The sequence below is a fragment of the Cupressus sempervirens genome, chromosome 4, assembly GCF_028749045.1.
Source record: "Cupressus sempervirens isolate cs-2001-9-10 chromosome 4, ASM2874904v1, whole genome shotgun sequence".
Taxonomy (NCBI): Eukaryota; Viridiplantae; Streptophyta; class Pinopsida; order Cupressales; family Cupressaceae; genus Cupressus; species Cupressus sempervirens.
In genome coordinates, this window is record NC_143121.1 from 631138227 (window position 1) to 631158909 (window position 20683).

General features: G+C 33.4%; 2 pseudogenes; both read left to right on the forward strand.

The window, feature by feature from the left end:
* Positions 1-4256: 4256 nt before the first annotated feature.
* Positions 4257-7489, forward strand: LOC149562819 (protein argonaute 1A-like; annotated as a pseudogene).
* Positions 7490-7591: 102 nt separating this feature from the next.
* LOC149562820 (vacuolar-processing enzyme-like) lies at positions 7592-11921 on the forward strand (annotated as a pseudogene).
* Positions 11922-20683: the final 8762 nt, after the last annotated feature.

A 20683-nucleotide genomic window follows, 5' to 3' on the forward strand; every position in this document is an offset into this window, starting at 1 on the left:
TTATTTTTTTATTTTTAAATGTTTTTGGATTTTGAACTTTTATGATGTTTTTGGGTTTTTCTAATACATAACATGCAAAGCATACAATGAAATATATACAAGAAAATTTTAGAGGTTGTGTCCCCTTCAAATGGGGAGGTTTTTGAACACTTAGCACATCAAACACACTAAAAATCCTATAAGGTTTTGACTAGGATATACAAGCTCAGTTAGGGGTGTCCTCAATATATGCAAGGTACATGAGGCCCAAAACTATAGATGAAAGAAAATAATGCCACACAGTCAGGAGGAGATGGTAATATCCACCTTCACTTCCCAAAGATATAAAGTTCTTTGGGGCTTAGCCAAGAGTGAAAAGATTATACTTCCAAAAGGAGTGTCTTTCGATTCACCTCCCAATATTTATACTCTGCTGGAACGCTAGAGTTGAGGTCATCCCAGGGGTGATGAAATCCCCATGTAGGCCTCCAAAAATGTGTAAAATAAGGCCACTTATTTATTGTGCACTCAAAATCACCTGAAGATGTGAGAGGAGTGAATACATAAGTGGTCTTGAGATTAAAAGACACTTTTTATTTTTCAATTGAAGCTTTAGATTTTCTATCTACTCTTTAAGACACTCGTGTTTAAGCATACATTGTTCTTTCCAACTTGATAGCGTTGTCAACATAATAAAAAGAGAGGATTCGCCAACATAAGAAAATCGAGCATCGTCAATATAAGAAATTTGATAAGGAAAGAGTCAATTCCTTTATGCATTCAAGATTGAGTGAGTGTTTCTTTTAAACCCAAATTGAAATGTGTATCATAGCATTGTTGTTTGACCTTTATGCATTCAAGAGTGTATTCACTAGCATGCATTTCAATGAAAAATGTGTTCTCTTTAGAGCACTCAAGAGTGTATTTTAGCATTCATTCCAATGAAAGACATGTAGGTTTTAATCCATGGTATTCAAGATTGAGTTTAGCGCATTCATTCCAAAGATAGATTGTATGTTCCCTTAAGGCATTCAAGATTGAGTTTTGGATTGTTTTAGCTTCAAGACATCCAAGAGTGTTTTTGATTTATCCAATTAAGTGCAAAATACATTCAAAGGCAAGTGTTTAATCATTCAAGTTCATTCCCCCAAAAAAAAAATTTAAGGAAAACTTGCAAGAAACATGGTTAGTTGTTTCTAGAATGCTCCAATTTGCAAATGTTGCAATAAACAACTTAATTAGTCTTACAAAAAATCTCCAAAATGAAGGTTTTACTATGCAAAAATTTATTTTTAACTTTTTTTGTATTTTTTTATATACGTAAATAAACTTAGAATGACTCCAATCCTATGGAACAATTAAAAGTCAATTTTTGATTTATACTCCTTTTTTTTTCTTTTTTCCTTTTTTTTTATTAAAAAAATAAATTGTAGATGACAAAATGCAAGCAAAGATGAAAAAAACTAAAGATGTCAAAAAATGCAGACAATAGAATAAAAAGAAAGTATCATATTACTCACCCTTGTAGATCGCAAATGACAAGATAGGATCGTAGATGCTGAAACTCAAAGACAATAGAGTATGAAAACTATGGAGACAATAGCCTATAAAAATGCTTGATTTTTTATCGCTCAAACCGCATATGATAGAGTATGAAAACTTTGGAGATGACAATTTATAAAAATGACTAGTTTTTGGCTACCCACAATGTAGATGACAAAGTGTTGAAACTGCGAAGACAACATATTATAAGTCAGAGATGGGGAAACTACAGAGACGAAAAAATAGATTTTTTTAATTTCAAAATAGATGTAGATGCCAAAACGCAGAGATAACAATCTGTATAAATAATGAAGAGTCTACACAAACAACATTGCATCCTAATGAAGACAACAGTGCATAATTTTTTACAGAAAATGTTGAGTTTTGACTAGGTTTTGGAAATAGAAAAGGGACATGGGTCCCACTAGGCATGCCAAAATCTATGCAAGAAAATCTAACCTATTAGGAGCACATGCAAAAAAGTAAACATTAGTTATACATGTGTATATCAAAGATTAGAAACAAATTGCAATATAACTAAAACTAAAATAAGCTTGAGTTTAACAACTTATGGGACCACAAATTAAAATCCTCATACAACCTCAAAGTAGCTCAACAAGGGTGCCCATAAGAGGCCTTGTTGGTGTGCTCAAGTGTGTTGGATATGAGTGTGTTCTCTCCAAAAACAACTATGAATCCTAATAATTGATAAACGATATGCAATGATAATGAGTGTAAGAATTTGTCTTAGGGAAAAATCACCCAAGATCAAGGAATTCAAGCACAAGCACAGAATAGACCAAAGTATGATCAGAATAACAATATGATATTAAATTCATGTAATGTCATGTACATACACACTAGGAGTGCATGAATATAAAGGCCTTTGGAATGCTTCTAGAATGTCTAGGAGTCAGCACACTAATAAGTCTTACAACCAAGCACATTTCCACCAAGAGTGGATTATCCTCCATTAAGCATAGGAGTTAGTGTAATGATGATAGGATAAGCCTACAGAGGTGTAGCGCATAAAATTATGTTGTAGAAACCATGTGCTTAATTAAGAGTGTGAATAATTGTGTTGTCAACATAACAACTCAATTAATTATGCAAACTTCAATGTTGTACACACCATGTGCTAAATTAGAGTTGCTTACTCCAGTGTTGTCAACATGACAACTCATATGAGTACGCAAACTCCTAAGTGTCTCACCTAAGAAATAATAAAATAATGCATTGACCTAAGTAAACTTAAGTAAACTGTAATATGTAAATACTTATTTACACTAATGGAGTCTATACTAAAATAAATGGAGAATACTTCAAGCAATGGCTATGGAAGCAACCATACTTGAAAGCACTCAAAGGATGTGGATATGGATGCAAGAAATCAAACTAAGTTAACAATGCAAATGTCATGAAATCTATCAATTCCCAAAGATTAGTAACAATGCATAAAAAAAACTAAAATCACTAGAAAGCTCTAACTCTAAACTATCATGATAACAATGCAAATGAGAGAGATGTCAAATGCTTGAGACAAGGACTCTATTTGTAGGTTTGAGAGAGGCCCTGAAGAGGTGCATCTATGTGGAATCCACATAGGTGCCTCAAGGGAGACACATGGACTAAGGGGACAAGCCATGCAAAGGTCAACATAAGCCTTTTGAATGAAAGTGATGGCACAAGGTTTGCTCACACGTGTGAGAAACCTTGGAGAAAGGAAAGAGGGAAAAATGTGTAAGAGGTGTAGGAGGTGTGAATAAAATAATAAAATAGAAACTTTATTGGATCTTGAGTTTCTCACACATATGTGAGCAAACACTTGGGAGCTAAAAGGTGTTTAGAAAGGTGTTTGGGATAAGCTAAGTGGCATTAATTAATGGGTAGGCTTAGAAGGATCAGAGTAATGGGTGTGGACTAGGTTTTAAAATAGAATTAGGATTAAATTAAATAGGATTTAACTTAATCATAGGATTAAAGAATTTAATAAAGTGGAATTTAATACATTAGAGGGGAAGTATTCAAATTAAATTTAAATACATCAGGAAAGTGAACCTATTTAATTAAACACTAGTACATTTGACCCCATTTTTAGACCAAAATTTTTGACCATCTATTAAAGTATTTTAGATTGGTCAAAATATGCAAGGAAAAATATCTTTTTTTTTAAATCCATGCCCATGTTGGTCAAAATTTTGACCAACACAAGCTTCACATGTCAAAAAAAAAATTTAATGGGAAAAACTCATTGTTGTTGAGGATGAAAATAGATGAAGGATTTCATAGGTTGGAGGAGGCAAAGGTAAAGGTTTTTGAGAAAGAGGTGTCTTTGTTTAGGGGGTGTGTGGAGACGGGTGTGGTAGCGATGGTGTTAATGAAACCCTTACGGTCAATGTTTTTGTCTACTAATAAGGAGGCCAAGTTAGGGTTGAAGATGAGAGTGGTGGCATTGTTGTCTAATCTGGCAAGGGCAAATGAGAGCAAGAGGAGGGCCATTATGGCTTCTAGTGGAGGGACAGTGATCAATTGTTTGTTTGATATGCTATCCTCTCCTTCCACACTGCCACTCACTCAAGTTGAGGTAGCTAGGGCACTTTCCTTTTTTATTTCAGATTCTGCTACATGCAAAGCAATTCTCGCTAGGCCACTTGCCATTTCTCACCTATTTCATTTTATTAACTCCATACATCCTCACTCTATCAAAAATGTAAGGATTTGGTTCTGTTCAATCACATTGTCAAGAGATGATTGAAAACCTTTATAAGGTTGTGCAAGATTCTAAAAGAGGACCTATTGCAAGTGGCATGATAAGGTATACTTAAAATTTTGAACTGATGTAACTAGATTTCATATGAAAGAAAATAATAGGATAAATGTCTCTATTTTTTGGTCTAGTTTTCCCTGTTGAGTCTATGTTACCTTCTTTAGCTTTTCTAGATTCTAAATGTTTCGTAAGTTCTTATTATGTTAGTTGTAAGTGACTAGTTAGATTTGTGTATTATGATGATCTAAATGCAACAGACTGTAAAATCACCAGTTAGCAGATTGTTTGTATTTAGTTTCCCAGTTAAGAACTAACTATGATCCATGTCTGGAACTAATTAATTGTCATATTTAACATCCAAATGTCATATGGATAACCTCTTTTACACAGTTCATACTCTTAGCTTACTCTAAGTAGTATATCTTCGGGTTACATTTTGGGAGATTTTATTTAGTGTATTAATAAGACAATGGGCAGCTAGCAATCATATTTAATGATCTCTAAGATGTGATTCTTTTGAAAATTTATGTAACTTATTTAGGGTATCTTCTACTTATTTCTAAAATGAAAGGCTACTAATAATGGTAGAAAGAACATAGAATGCATCAAAATAAAGTCATTGCTCTGAGGGACTTATACAATATTCTCTAAAATATCAAATAATATAGATTAATATTTAAATGTCACAGATTGAAGTTACAAAGAATTTCATTGAAGAAACATTTAAACAAATGCGTGTTTCACTAAATTGGAAGGTTCTCATAGAAATTGACATAGTTTATGAATGGTTCAACCAATAGGCTTATTATTATTTCTTTCAGATAGTGAGATGTAATGAAAATTTTTAATGTAATGAAGGGCATCTTGGCATGTTATTACATTTAGGTTACAGATTGACATCCTATTTAAGAATAAAACATTTTAATCTTTTTCTTATACTAAATTTCAAGCTACTCAACCGCAATCTTTTAATCAATTTTCTCTATTTGACTCGTTTGGAAAGACTATGCTTTCATGAAATTATTGATGAAAATAATAGATTATAGATATTGATTCATAAAATCAATTCTTTATCAAATTTAAAATAAACTACGTTTCTAAATGAAATATTGCATGTGGAAATAAATCTCTGTCCAGTCTAGTTTGGCAAATCATTTTCCCCATTTCTATGGTCATTTTATAAGAGAATTTTATTTCTTCTTGTTGTGGAAACAAATTTTCTTGTTATAGCATTCATTAGCCTTTATGTCTTGTGAAATTATCATTTATGCAAATCCATATGCAGTTATTTTGCAATAGTATTGCATGAAATGAAATTGCTAATCTGAGCATGCATTTCAACTAACACAATGATTGTACTTGTTGCCATTTAGATTAAAATCATGGTTCTATAAGGGCTTCTGATGACCTCTATCTAGAATCTCCATTGTTGCTTATCCCAAGCTTGGTATTTGAAATCTTTTTGAATCTCTGCTTCATTATTTGACATCAATGAGTTGTATTTCTATTTTGCATCCTTTTAAAAGTTAAATCTCTCATCTCTTTTGTGGTAACCACATGTCAAGTGCAAAGGGATGTTTCTAGATAGATTTGAATTTTTTGGTGTTCAAAAAGAAAAAATTGAATAGCTGGTCAGCTCCCTAATTGTGATTACATATGGTGAATGCTTTTTATCGGTAATGAGTAATCTTTATAACACACTATTGTCTTCAATGCTACTATCAATTTTATTTTCTATTAGCTTGGAATCTTGCCATTCCACTTATTGTATTTCAATGCTTTCATGTTATCCAATGTTTGTCTTAGATTGTTGAATTTGTATTTGATAATTTCTATTTCCATTTCTACATTCATATTATGTTTCTATAATGCCAGTTATCTGTGAAAACCCTTTTTAGTAACATTTAAATTATAGGATGTTAGTATGTTAGTGTGTAAAAAGAAATGACTTAACATTAGTTTTTGGCTTCTTTGGAATTTTCATTAAATGTAAAGCAACACATGTCATATACTAGTTCTTGCAGGGATCTTTTGGTTTCTTTTTGCAATGCAACAAATCAGAAGCCTAAAAGGATCATATTCTATAGGTAGGTGATGAACTAGTTGTTTGTTAGTAATTTCACTAATACAATTATATGAATCTCATTTATGATTCATCAATTTGTATTGTATGTCTATTCACATTGCACAATCTCCATGATATTCCTATGAAACAAAGATGGAGTAAGTGGAGGGAAATTCTATCAAGTCCTCTTTCATGAATTGGATGCAATCCATAAGGTTAACTCTTAGGCCCTTAGCTATTTGTCTTGTGATTAGATTGCATTTGTTAATTATGTATAGTCATAAACTCACCTTTCAGGAACGTGCATCTCTTGAGAAGGATTATCAGCCTCCTATGACTTTTATTGTTATTCAAAAATGACATCACACATGGTTGTTTGCTAATAATCATCACAACAAGACTATGGTTGATGGTAGTGGGAACATATTAGCAAGTTAAAAATTTGCATCCCAGTCTCTCATAGTGAGTTTGTGATGATGTGAGTGGTTGCTTAATGTACATCATAAAATTTGACATTTATGAAGGTTCTAAAATGTTTGCACTTTTTAACAGGTACTGTAGTTGATTCTGAGATTGTCATCTGACTGAGTTTGATTTTTATCTCTGTAGTCATGCTAGTATTTAGGTATATATGGAAAGGATATTTAACTCCATTGATTTTTTTTTTTGCACAAAAAGTATTATTAAAGTGGTTATCTTGTTATGTGGCTGATTCAAAAATATAATTTTTTTTACAGGGAACTAGTAGGCCAACACACTATCATGTTCTTTCGGATTATAATAAGTTTAAGGCAGATGAATTGCAGTCTCTAACAAACAATCTTTGTTACACATACCCTCTTTCTCTTTTCTCCTCTCATAGAGCTCTCTCTCTATGCAAGTTTTTTTTTTTAGTGTATGCTATTAAATCTTTGTGCAATTTTACTTCTACTTCTAGTTACATTTTAGTGGTTAAGAAATTGCTTTTATGTTTCTTCCTCTTGAGATTTTAGCATTTGTTTTTAACTATTTTCTCAAGAACAGTTGTTTATGAAGTCCTCCTAATCACCTTTTCTGGTGTCTTAATTGAAATCGATGTGTTTAACAAAAAGGTGCAGCCTTTCGATCAGAGTATGATGGCTTGTACCATACAGTAAATGTAAATTTGCACATGTGGTTATTTGGCCTTTATTTTCATGGGATACTAACAATTTTTTCCCATTCATTTATACCATTATTTAGTCAACTTTTGGAGACTAATGGGCAACTCTGGTTGGTGGAATTCTTATGAAGAGGGGTGGAAAATCTGCAAGTTTGTGGTATTCCCAAAGGTCTCTTTTATTATTCCTGTAAATGTAGATTGTGACTTAGGCATATATCATTGGTAAGTTTCTCTTGTAACATCTATGATGTTTGTAATTGAAAAATAATTGAAACTTCTCAAGGAATGGTTGGAAATCTAAAAAGTGCCTCCACTTTCCTATAATGTACTAACATCCCAACATTGACAATTGCTTGTGCTCACTATAACATGCCTTGCAGGCATAGAGAACTAAATTGGGATACAAACTTTATTAGATTGTAAGGAGGAATGTCACATCAAATGGTAGGCAATGTTACTCCTTGCTTTATTACAAGCCTAATAATATATAATTTTAGGTATTTACAAGATTATGATGTTCTACTAACTAGTACCCCAATCGAGGAATTGTCATTTGCCAATATCAGGAATTAGAAAGAGGCTACTGATATTATCTAGATTATAAACTCCTCGATGTACTTGCAGCAATAAGAAAAAATTAGTTTCTTCATAGATAGTTGTCTATTAGATAAATACCATTCTCCAATAATTCTAGTATCTGAATGCTTGATATACCATTCTAGTTGTCTACTACTGAAAAGAACACATAGCTTGAGAAAATGCAATGGAGTGATTCGTTCAGTGTTAGCCTTGAAAAGTGTTAGTTGGGGTGATAGTATCTTACAAGATGGATCAAAAATATTTAAAAGGTTTGGTACACTATGGAGACCATAAGGAAACTTCTTTGTAACTTACTATAATTTTTTTTCCAATTCAAATCTATATGCAGTGTAATATGATTTGTGAAGCAACATCATTTTTGTTGGATGTTTTGAAGCCTAATTTGCTAGAACATGTGCATCTCCAAACTAAGGCAAGTTGTTAATATGACCATGAATCAACTATTGTAGAAAGTATTGTGGTTTTTTCTTTTGTAATTTTATTTTCCTTGCAGGTTCTTGAGATTAATTTGGTCACTTTCCCTAATGTTGTTGATGCTATCTTGGCAAATGGAATTTTCAGTCACTATGACCATCCTCGTATAGCACAGTTGTGTGAGGAAGCTAGTTTATATATGCGTGCACTTCAGGTAGGTGATTCATTGGGAGTACACTTGAGCTTTCATATAGATTGAATATTTTGTATGAAATATTGTCTATATGAATTTTTTGTGGAAATATTTTTTTTATGTTTACTCCATTTTTCCTTATGTCAAATTGTTTCTTAGGAAATATTTATCATCACTAATATTGTAAGTTTGCTTATAGCACTATACATAGTTGCCTAATATCAAACATGTCATTGTCAACACCCATGCTATTGAGCCACAGGTCTGTAAAACATCCTATGCTCTTGAAATTGAATAGAAACTATTAATTCCCTTACTAATTCCAAAACTATTCAGGCCCTTGTCAAGTTCTTCGGGACCCTTTCTAGAGAGTGGGCATTGGAGTGCATGAAAGATCTCCTCCTTGGTAAAGTGGTCGATAGTGGCCCCAATGACCACATTTTCATCTATTCTCTTACCATGGAGAACCTGGAGTACTTGGTGATTAACTATATTTGTTTAAAATTCTAATTACTATCTTTAATTGTCTCTAGTGGAATTTCCAAATTGCCAATAAATACTTAAGCTAAAAAGAATCTAAAAGTTGAACATTTTTGCACTATTTTTTAGAATAGATTTCCTAACTGTTCTAGGTTGTATAACCCTCCATATACTAAATTGGATTATTATTTAAAGAAGTTTTAATTGACATTGTCCCATTTATGATAGAGACATATCCCATTGTTTCTGAGATTGTCACAGTAGTGAATTTTAACCTCACTTTTTACAAATTCTCTACTAGACCAATCAGATTTATTGGGCTTGTTTCCAAAAAAATAGTATTCCTACCCTAAAATAATCTATGCATATTCTTAACAGTACTCTAATATGTTCCTCCATATGCTTTTGCAATCATTTGGAATAGCTTAAAACTCATGCAAGAATAGAATCAGGCTCAAGTCATTCCATGTCACTTATTTAGTAGGCTTAATATGGTTGATCATTCATTTATTGTCTTTTGTAGAACAAGATGCATTTTCAACCATCTTAGATAGGGAAAACTATGCATATTCCTCCCAATTCCCTAATGTGTTCTCCTGTATGCATTTTCAAATATTTGCAACATGTTAGTCATAAAAGAATGGAATTGGTCTTAAGCCATTCCATGTCACATCCTTTGTCAATTTAATATGTGTAATCATTTAGACTTTGATCTGTGGTCCATTAGATTGATTAGTCTCATGGATGTCATTAGAAATCTTCATTCATTCATTCATTTATCATTTTCTATCTACAGTTGTAGCCTTTTACTGGAAATCTCTAATGTTTGCCACTTGAATTCTCCATCATTTGTCGCAAATATAGTTCTAATGTTTTCTGATCATGTGTTAGAAGAAATTAGTATGACTTATGTAGCTATGATACATAGAGGTGATGTGATATTGGTCGTGATTGCAGGCATGCCCACCCTTCCTTATCTTTTTGCAAATGACTTCATTGAAGTCCTAAAGAAAAAACATGCTCTGGCACATTTTTTAAAATGGTGAGGAAACACAACCACTTAAGAAATGTAGGACTATTCTTTTTTCCTCATTTTTTAAGAATTAGCAATGCACTTTAAGTCCATGTTCAGTTTTCTTTCTTTGGTGGCTCATTGAGTTAACCATTTGCATCATTAGCTCATTTATATCAAGGCATGTGAAAGTGGAAGCATTTTTGAAGGTCCTCTACCAAAAGGTCTGAATATCTACTCTACAACAGCTGCTAGTGCAGAAGAAAATAGCTGTGGAACTTACTGTCTCAGAATGTCCCCCTCACCCCCTCAAGAGTATTTCACATGCCTTGGAGATTTGTATAGTGTTGCATGGATGGAAAATAGGTTAATATTTTCTCTTTAAAATAGCAAAAATTAGTCAAATAAAATTCATTTTATGGGCAGTCTTGAGAACACAACTCTTTACTAATTTAATGTGAATGGCGGTGAGATGCACAATTTGGAGACAGAAACAATAAAGCAGTAGTACCAAATGGTAAGCAGCTTCAAAAAGATAGGAAGGTGTCCTTGAGTTGGATAATCTATGCATATAACATAAGTGATAACAATTTCATGGCCCTAATTTATGTTTAATTCTATAGAAATATGTTTCTCAAGTCTTAAATCAGGGGACTGACTCAATGAAACTACCCAGGACATGTAATTTGGGGTTTGAACAAGCAAAACACCAATTAGATTGCACTTTCCTTCTAGCTTTAAGACATGTTGCACTTACTTCATGGGGTTTAATATTTATGTTTTCTTTTTCTATTTATCACATTCATGTGTAAGTGTTAATTTTCACTTTCCAAATTTTATAATGGGGTATGGTGCTCATACTACCATTAATAGTTCAAGTTTTTATTGAAATTAGTAAATATATTAGAAAACCAACTTCATTTGATCCTATTTCTAATAAAGTGGAACTAGAAGGTGCTTGCTATTTTTGAAGTGCATATATTGATACAAAAAATCATTAACAAGTTAAAATGAGGACATCAAATCATAACACATATAGGACTAGAACCCACATAATGTAGTACGGTGACATCCCTATTAGCAGAGCACATTTGTTTCTATAGATGGGAAGTGACCCTAAAAATGTTAATGCTACTTTCACCTTTGACAATGGGATTGAAGAAGTTTTTAGTGAAAAGGAAGCAAGAGCTATAAACCAACAAGATGTAAACCTTCTTTACCTATGGCAAAATGTGGTAATCATGTCTCTGTTTTTATGGAAAGTGATTTGATGGATTATCATTTTTATTTTTCACTTGATCTAAACTAATAAATATGTTTTTAGGCTTCAAACCTATATCAAATAAGCTCCAACAATAATTTAACATAGATTCAAACTTGACTTCCTTGTATTTTCCATGAAGTATATTACATGAATCATTTACTATAATCAGTTTATGGCATTCTTTTAGACGAATGAATGTAAATTTTTGGCTTAATTCTAATGAGGAAATGGCTTTCTTTGGTCAGTATAAAAGATCTACGAAGAATTCCATTAAGAAATTGGAAGCACAAAAGCATTTGATTGATGTGATGACACATCGCATGCATCTTGACAAGAGTTTGAAGTTTATTGGAAAGCTTTTGTTTGGCTCTAAAATGGGTCCTTTGGTGCTGAATACTGTGAGATTTCCTGGGCAGTCCTTAGTTGATGACTAGGACTATCTCAAAACAATAGTGATTCCTTAATCTCCACACCTACATTTCTCTTCATGGTTCCTGATAGTGAAAACAACTTAATTACAAACACATAGGTCCAGTTCATTCAATACAAGAACATAAGAGGACTCTTTCAGTATGATGCTATTATTGCTTGTTGAGATTTCTTGAGATTATGTATTAAGCTCAAGTAGACTTGAACTTAAGACCTTCCAAATGAGAAGCTCACAATTTATCGTTTGGTAAATCCAAGATGGCCATGCAAAGACAAGGGTTTTGTGGATGATATTATCAGTGAAGTGTTTATCTAAGCTCTTGACAATTACCACATTTCCATCACCCAAGACATCCAAACCAGTAAACTCTTTAGTAAACTTGTCATTATCATCTACATGAGATAGTACTAGAAGCTTATATTTCATGCTAGCCAAAAAATCTTCTTAGCTATGGCCTAGAGTAGTATGAACCAGCCCTATTCCAAATTCTATCATTATGTAATCTCCACCCACAACAATAGGGCATTCCCTATTTTCTATGAGATGGATAAAATTGCAATTTTCAAGATATGAACTACAAAATTTTCCCAACACATCAAGCTGAACCCCCCACTTCAATTGTAGAGTACTGACTAAATCTATTCCAACAACAATATGTTGGCTACTTTCAAAAAAAGGTTTTTAACACCTTTTGTAGCAGTATCTACAGATGATTTTGTTCTTACCTAGACCACTACATAAAGAAGTTGATCATTGACTACAATAGCATCATTTCTAGGAATTGTCCATGGGGTTGTAGTTCAGATAGCCAAACCCAAACTGGGTAGAAGTCCTTTGAGAAAATCAGCAATTGTATCTACTACGTTCACCACCTTGAAAATAGCATAAACACTTCTTGATATGTGTCCCTCTAGATACTCCAACTCAACCTTAGCCAAAGCTATGCCGAATGAGGGACTCTAATGAATCAATTTCTAGCCTCTATGCATGCAAAATTAACAATATCAAATTTCCACAATCCATTTGTAATGCAAGTTCATTTTGGATTTGATTGTGTGTGTTTTTTAGCATCATCATTTCATATCACTCTCTGTAATCCATCATCAGCTAGATGAGAGTGTAGGATGCATGCAAAATGTCAAATCATACGCAAGGCATGTGAACTATTTTATAGAATGTCTGAAAAAAATTACACCCAAGCATTGGTCAAAATTTTGACCAATGCCTGGTAGTTTTCTACTAGCATTGGCCAAAATTTTGAATAATTCTTGGGTGTTTTCCACTATCATTGGTCAAAATTTTGACCAACTCTTAGGTCTTTTCCACAAGGCCTTGGTCAAAATTTTGACCAACACCTGGTGGTTTTTTACCAAATTTTGACCAATGCCTGGTGGAAATTGCACCAAGGGCTCTAGAAAGTTTTCGACCAATGGATTGGTCAAAATTTTGACTAACTAGTATGTTGGTCCAAATTTTGACCAACCTAGGTCAAAATTTTGAATAATAATGGTTGAAAAATGAGCCCAAATGTATTAGTGAAATAAGTAGAGGAACATGACAAATATAATTAATTAATATATAAATAATTATAATGTCAAAGGAAATACTAAATGAATTAATATAGCGTTTAGGACAATTTTGAGTGTCTACATCTTGTTATGCCAAGACGTGTTCCTATACAATCCTAGTACAGACCAAACAAAAACTCCCACCACCAAAAAAGCTCACCAAATAAACTCACCAAATAACAAAATGATGAACACAATTTTCTTTTTTTATTATGAACCTGATTTGGTCAAAATTTCAACCAACTCGGGCATTAAAAGCCTAATTTGGTCAAAATTTTGACCAACGTGAGCACTAAAAAAAAACATAGGCCAATATGGCCTTTGGTCAAAAAATTTGGTGGAAAAACAAGGGGAAATGTACTAGCGTGAAAACTATTATTTCAAGTGAGTTTAAATTTGAATCATTATAAAAGATAAAATATAGGTCTAAAGCCAATTTTTATTTTTGTTTGTTCTACCTATATATGCTATCTATAACATAATCTAAGATCAAAGGGAAATAAGTTTATTTCATATAGTTTTGTGGTGGCAACTAGACCCCTAATTTTTAGCACTTTTTAGCAACTAAAAAATTGACTTTAATAATTAAAAATATATATCAATTTTTATTCCAAATAATTATGAAAAATTATAATTTTTAACCTCATCTATTTCTACACATTTCATTAGTTTACTTCATTTTTCAAATTCTAAATAATACTACCAGTTTTATGTCATTAAAGGTGAACAGTTATACTTTTGCTAGCCTTGTCCTCTGTAAATGGGTGACACAGATTTGTGCTTTTACCTTTCAACTTAACAGGTCCAAATGATTATTATTCTTAACATTTAGAACTACTCCTCTACAATAATCACCATTTAGTAGTTATGATATGATCAAACAAGAAGAAATAGTGAGAGATTAGATTGACACAATTCTCAAACATAGCGTATGAAATAAAATGGGTGGGTGAGTAGAAAGACATTATGTACAGATGAAGGTAAGCAATGGATGATTTTGGAGTACTTAGTACAAACATCCAACATTCAATATCCACATATAGTCATCAAGATCAAATGGGTACTATTAGCCAAAAGTGCCCTCCCGCCAAAAGATTGAATTCAAATATTTAAACTCACCCAATGGTCACAAGATTCAAAGATCCAAGATTTGAATAATGCATAAGTGCACATTATAACCTTAGGTTATCTTTTACCCTAATTTCTAAGTCATTTCATGTTATATTTTAAGTCTTGGAGTTGCAACAAGATAATATGGTCATGATCTTGCGATAGCCCTTGTATTGGAGATCATCGGGAAAATCAACCAATGGTAAGATGCTATGAGGCTCTTGTTGGTCAAGTGGTTAGGTTGTCACAATATTTTAAATAGTTGAAGGATCGTAAGCCAAAGAAAAGTCTTGACCAATGTTACAGTAATCAATGATCGTGAGATCGAAGGCACAACAATGTTGTCCTCCGAGGACACAAGGTAGAGAATTGGTGTACCATCAAGTTGTCATGACATCAGAGGTTTTGTAAGATCGTGAGTCAAAGGAATATATGTTTTGATGCCATGAAATGTCAATGATCATAGGATTGTGGGGTTGACTTCCCAGGTTACTGATGCTATGAAGGGGAATGTTAGTTGTATGATCTTAGAGTCATAAGATTGCAAGATAAGAAAGGGTGGAGGCCAATTTCTGATGGTCAAACAGGGTTTTTCAAACTTATGATATTCCTCTTTTGTAAGGTTTCAAGTGCAAATGAGGAGACCATCGAAGTCATGACAGAAGGATAGTTAACTATGATTGTAAGATCGTAGGGGTTATTGTTGCAGTTGTCAATGTTATGATAGACTATAATTGTAATATTATGAAGGTCAAATCAACTATTCTTATAACATCGCAAGGGAAGATTGATGGTACCATGACCTTATGCCAAGAGTATTCTCATTCCATCATTCGGTCATAAGATCATAGGTCTTTTTTTTGTTGAAGGATTGTAAGGAGAATGAAGAATGGGCTCAATGCTGAGGTATAGATGATCATAAGATCATAGAGGTCAGGGTTATGAATAAAAGGTGGCATGAAGGGTTTTTTTACAGCAATTGACAATCGTAGGATCATGAGTTCTAGTGTTGACCAAAAATATAAGGAGCTTCACCCACCAAGCTAGAAAGAGAGGAATCCTTGACCAATTAGGTAGCGAGTAAGGTATAGAGTGACAATTGAATATGGTTGACTTGCATTTTTTATCTGACTTGGCATGTTAATAACAAGGAATAGGTAGCTCTCTAATAGAGAATCTAATCTTTCGATCTCCTACAAACCACTTTCATCATTCTCTAGGCCTAATAAGTATGAGGAACACTCCATCAGTGCCTATTGATCTATCTACTCAGTCAGAAGGTTAATGGCTGTCATTCCTATCCTCTCTAAGATTTGTTTGGTGAAAAAGTGATTTTCATGTGTTTGGATTTGTGCTATGATTAGATCTTTTTAGTTTTTGTAGTAATTATTCTTTGCAAATTTGAATGCAGTTGTTAAGTTTTATCTTAGAGTGGAAGCTATCTGAGTTTTAGATTAAGGTAATAACAGGTTTTGAAGGGGCACCAAAACCCTTAATAGAAAAGAAAAAGATAAACCATGAAGCACTACTAGGTTTTACAAGGACTTGAAACCTATAGTTTAATAGTAGTAAAATTAGGTTTTACAGGGACCTAAAACCACATAAAAGGACCAAAAAATGAACCCAGGTTTTACAAGGACCTAGAACCTAGTTTTTACAACAGACAAAAACTAGACAAAATAACCAAAATCAACAGCCAAATACTAGGACCACTACAAAAAATAGAGACCAGAAACCAGAGACACTATTAGCTACTATTGCAGCTCTTTAATCATTTTGACCACCTCTTTACCGATCTTTGTAGTGCCTTGGATGGTATTAGTAGCCGAACCTCCAATAGCCTCAACTGCCCTTTTCCTAGAGCTTTGTCTTGTTCTTTTACTTGGTCCACCTAGAGAAATAATTTCTTCATTGGTTCTCTTCCCTAAGCTTGCAGTAGAAACACAAATACTGGAAGTAATTTGCTCCATCTTATTGCCACTTTCTTTGATCAGCAAAATGAAGTTTTTGTTCATACTCCTTTAGTTTCTCCGGTATATTACCCACCCACACTTCCATTTGATTGATCTTTGCATGGTCAATTTCTTGGTCCTATTGTACCTTTTCCATTTATTTTTTAGACTCATTAATTCATTATACATCCATGAGTCAGCTTCCAGAGAGGTATCAACTTTAAGCTTTGCAATATGTAGGAAAGAAAGCATAGTATCCCTATGAATAGACTCATTCTTCTCTTTCCTCGTTTCTTCTCTACTAGAAGACTTGTCCTTGTATATCCTTACCTCTTCCCTCACATTCACATTAGAAGGGTTCTCCTTTTCCTTCACCATTTCATTTTTTCCATCCCTCACTCCCTTGGAGTGCTCACTCTGATTTTCCTCTTCACCAACATTACCCGACCCTGTATTTTTCTGACTACTTTTTTCCTCCTCATCCTTACCACTCTCACCCTTACTTCTTGGGTAGCCTTCCAAATTGGAGCTTAATTCTCCCACATCTATTTTCTCCTTCTCCTCCTCCAATTTTGTCTCCTCCTTATTTTTCAAGTTATCAGACTCAGTAATCTCTTCCACATTTTGCTCAGGGGTTTGTGGGTTTCTTGCTTCAAACTCCTCCTTTTTCCCTTAACACCTTCATCACCCTTACTCTTCCTAGAGTAAGTTTTGCTAGCAAAGACCTTCTTTTTTTTAGGAGGAGAAGACACAATGGCCTTGCTTTTACAGTAACCTTCAATAAGTATAATTAACCCTTCATGCAAAATTAGATGAGACTCTTTTTTCCTATGAGCTTGTAAACTTTGGAGTAAAGAAAATCTCTAATAAAAAGGAAATGAGAGCCTATCCTTGTGCATAAAGTGATTGAGGAACAAAAAATGAAATTTATGAACATGCTTAGCTCTACCATCTAAAATAAAATACTCACAAATACACAAAAGCACATCCTGCCAGATAACCTTAATCTAACCTAGTTCATAAAAATTGCCATTCTTCTCCAGGTTCTTTTCCTCTTCATTCATTTTGGGAAATTTCTTAAAAGTAGCATTTGAAATACTCATTTATTTACTAAATTTTATGCCTTCCTTAGGCAAACCCATCACATCAAGTATGAACTGTTCAGTCAAATACATTGTCACTCCATGCAGAGAAACCCTATCTTCAATTTAGTTTTTGCACAACGCCTCGGTTACATGAGGTTTATATCCATGAAGACGCTCCAAATAAGTGGTGACATTACCCTTCTCTAGAATATGCCATACAAAAGCTTTGGCCTTCCATGCTTTGCAATTTTTTGGCTCCTATTTTTGTGGTTCTCTGCCCATTTCCAAAGACTTTGTTGCAATAAGCCAAAATCAAATGGAGACAAACAATACATGTATTAATCAAAGACAATAAATTCATTGATACAACTAAGGCATGCATTAAAATAGATACATGTGAAGCCAAGATTAAAATCACATTAATGTACTTCCTGGGGCAGAGAACACTAATGTTCGTAACCCCACTCCCAAATATCATTAAATTGCTAATCTTGGAAAATATTTCCCACCATCACATGAGTTGTATCATAATTAATAAGGTATTTCAAATCCACATTCCTACTTAAGTCACCATTCCATGTCATCTTATATCCTCTTTAGACAGCATGATTGGCAATCTAATCTGCCACCACATTACCTTCGTGGAAAGAATGAGATATAATCACTTTTTCAAATTTATTCATTAAATTTTTAATTTTCATAGCACTTGCTTTAATCAACCAAGTAATTGAATTTTTATCATTAAGCATATTAAAAATGTTTAAGGAATCTGATTCCATCCAGAAGTTTGGAAAACCAGTTTCCATTGCTAGCCTTATTATATATAGAGCAACAGCAGCCTCAGCTTTATGACTATTAAATATACCAATAGGTATTGCAATGGCATCTATTATATTACCTGTATGATCTCTCAAAACTCATTCACAACCTGCTTTGCCCGGATTTCCCTTAGCAGCACCATCAAAGTTCCCTTTAAGCCATCCAATAGGGGGAGCCTTCCATCTAGTCATCAATCTTGAGTCATCTTTTTTAATATTAGAACCTTTGGATAACATTGGATTTTCAATTTGAAAGTCTTGATCACATCTTCTCTAAGACTTAAATTTTCCTTTATTGCTCTAACAATATTTTGTTCAAGCACCCACCCTGGCATTTCTTTATTTCTAAAGATTATGTTATTTCTTTCTTTCCAGATACCCCACCAAAGATGGGGAAGAGTAATTTTCCATAGAAAATCAACATCAATGTCCTTAGAAGGACATCTCTAACTTTTAAAACAAAGTTCAACATTATTTTGATGAACCCAATTTATGTTCTAGTAATTGAGAATAGAGCTCCATACTTGTTGACTGTAAGAATAGTTTAAAAACAAATGATCTCTGTCTTCAAAACTTCCTTTACATAGACTACACCTATTAGCCACATTAATGCCTCTTTTTTGCAAGCTATCTAGAGTGAGAATTTTGTTTTGAAGCAAAATCCATTAAAAGATATTTATTTTTGGTATGAGACCCTTTATCCAAGCTTGAGACCATAAAGGTTGATTAGCTTTCTCCTTAGATATAAAAACAAAAGAAACTTTAAACTGACCACTAGGATCAGCATTCCATATCATCTTATCCTCCTGATGGGGATACAAAGATAAGGCATTCAACATTATCTGGATGTTATGAAAACCCTAGTCAACTTCAAGCAGGTTAACCCAAGTATTGTTATGCCAATAATGTCCCACAAAGTCTCATACAATTTCTTGCATCTATCAACTTGAGTTCTATCCTCAAAGTCCTCAATCAGAGGATGATCCATTAACCAAGAATCTTCCCAAAATCTAACCTTTTGCTCATTTCCAAATTTCCATGAATAGCCTTTGGCTAAGGTATTCTTAGTTCCCTGAAAAGCTCCCCAAATAGTAGAAGGGGAAAGAACATGAGGAGATGATAGGAAATCAGATAAAGAGTTGGCATTAAAGAGATACTTATGTTTCCATATAGTACTCCATTCCTTATCATCATGATAAACTCTCCATCTTTGTTTCACCAAAAGAGCTCTATTCATACTTCATATAGAACTGATTCCCAATCCACCATCCCTAATGAGCTTACAAATTTGATCCCATGCAATCAGAGCCATTCTCTTCTTTTCCTCACTTCCAATCCATAGAAAATTTCTTTGAATTTTATAAATAGTATCTACAAATTTCACTGGTATTATGAAAAGACTCAAAGCATAAGTAGGGATACTTTGGAGACAGGCTTTAAGGAGGGTAATTTTACCAACTTGACTCAAAAGGTTACCCTTCCAACCCACCAATTTCTTATTAAATTTCTTTATGAGATCTTCCCAAAAAGAATCAGGAGCTTTTGGACCCAAAGGAAGACCCAAATAAATACAGGGAAAGGATCCTATAGAGCACCCTAGAATTTTAGCAATTTTTTTTTGTCTTGGGATAGGGGTATTAATAAAAATCAAAGAGCTCTTGTTCCAATTTACCAACTGACCTGAGGCAGAAGAGTACAAATTAAGGGCTTGCTTAAGATTCTAGCTTCCTTAACTTTACCTTTACCCATGAAAATAGTATCATCAACAAATTGACCATGAGAACAAGTAAGAGGTTGAGAAGAAGGCTAAAAACTTTAATATCCCCTTGTAGGACCAATTTCCCAATATATATCCCCAAGAAATCAGCCATAATAATAAAAAGAATAGGGGATAAAGGGTCTCCCTATCTCAATCCTCTAGAAGGACTAAAAAAATTAGCAGAATAGCCATTCACCAAGACAACAATAGAAGTAGTAGAGATCAACTAATAAATAGCTCTAAAAATCTTATGATCAAACCCAAAGGCCTATAAAATCTTAACAAGAAAAGCCCATTCAACTCTGTCATAGACTTTTGCAATATCAACTTTCATGATAAAACCCTTATTATTAAAACATGATAAAGAGTGAATATTCTCATGAGCAGCAATGATAGAATTAAGAATTTACCTACCTAGGATAAAACCATTTTGTTGAATAGTAATAAGAGAAGGAAGCACCAGCAGCAACCTGGATGTTAAGAGTTTTGAAATAATCTTGTAAA